Genomic DNA, 1,320 nt, shown 5'->3' on the forward strand with positions numbered 1-1,320 from the left:
AAGAAAGAGGGAAAAAAAAAAAACACAGCCGCACGAATCCAGCGAGATCACAAGCCGTACGCAAGCAGCAGCAGAAAGAGCGAGAGCGCGAGCGCGCGTCCTCTCCGCCGTCTGGGGCCAGACAGCCCCCAGACTTGCCCGAATCACCCCCCAAGCACTGTCTCGTCCTTTCTGCTCCGGCCGCCCCCTAATTCCCCTCCTTCCTCTCCTCCACCTCCTCTTCAAAAACCAAAACAACACAAGGGAGGGTGGCAAAAGCCTCCCCAAACCGGCCAATTCACTCAAAGACAACAAGAATAAAATAATAAAAATATAAAAATCTACATCCTAGAGTGGGAGAGACGTGGGACTAATCTTCGGCATTTATTTTAACACCTGACAGCTACAATAAATAAATATATACATTTACATCAATAGATACACATAGGAAACTTGGAGCCAAAGCATTTGGCAAGAGCAGAAAAAAAGAATTAAAAGGTAAAATAATGATCATGAGCAGCGGCGGCGGCAGCGGCACCAGCGGCAACAGCGGCGGCGGCAGCAGCAGCGGCGGCAGCAACAGCAATAATCACCTGGTGTCCGGCCTTTCCTAGAAACTTCTTGCATCACCACTTCTAAGAACCCCAGTTCTAAGAATCAACAGAGCTCAATTCTCGGAATTTGAGCTGGGGACTTTACCACTGCTACGTAGCAGGGGAGGACTCGGTGTCAGCTCTTCACGACTTATGCCTCCTCCGGGCCATAAAAAGCCCTCCAGGCCAAAATATTTTCCCGCTGTCACGCAGATTTCGGGGTCCTCACAGGCTAGACGTCTCGGGTTTGGAGGTTTCGGCGCGAGGGTCGAGGGGCCGGACGGTGGCTCTCCCTACCCGGCCCCCGGTCGGTGGTACAGCCTGCTCCGCCACCGTCACGTGGGCGCCCCCTCTGTGACGTCGGCGTCTTCGCTGTAGCAAAGCTCGGCCTCTGGAATTCTGAGAACTAATTTGCTATTCGGTGACATAAGAGGGGGAGTGCGCTTTGCTTCCCCGGGGTCTGGGGCTCATTTCTCCTCTCTTCCCCATAAACTCAGCTCCTCCGAGCTCAAAACACAAAAGGAAGCGAGAGGTTGGAACCTTTGGGAAAAGTCTGTTATATATAGTAGGTTTCGGGGCGAGTAAGAGAGAGAGAAAAAAAAAAAACAATAAACACCACAGCTCTTTCCAGCTAGAATATTAGGCACCACGAGAAAAATATTTGCCAAGCAGTTTTCGGTGGGTTCATTTGCTTTATTTTTATTTGGGACAGTTTGGGATTTTTTTTTTCCTTGTTGGTGTGGTGGTT

At 50.5% G+C, this 1,320-nt stretch overlaps 1 protein-coding gene across 1 annotated transcript in view; it reads right to left on the reverse strand.

Moving 5' to 3' along the window:
* BCL6 (B-cell CLL/lymphoma 6) overlaps positions 1 to 641 on the reverse strand; it is a 24,156-nt gene extending 23,515 nt beyond the window's left edge. Inside the window, exon 1 of the mRNA XM_010853923.1 lies at positions 573 to 641. The gene's annotated coding sequence lies outside the window, so the exon portion shown is untranslated. The remainder of the gene's footprint in view (positions 1 to 572) is intronic.
* Between the last annotated feature and the right edge of the window lie 679 nt (positions 642 to 1,320).

Source organism: Bison bison, unplaced genomic scaffold (genome assembly GCF_000754665.1).
Source record: "Bison bison bison isolate TAMUID 2011002044 unplaced genomic scaffold, Bison_UMD1.0 scf7180017864333, whole genome shotgun sequence".
Classification (NCBI taxonomy): domain Eukaryota; kingdom Metazoa; phylum Chordata; class Mammalia; order Artiodactyla; family Bovidae; genus Bison; species Bison bison.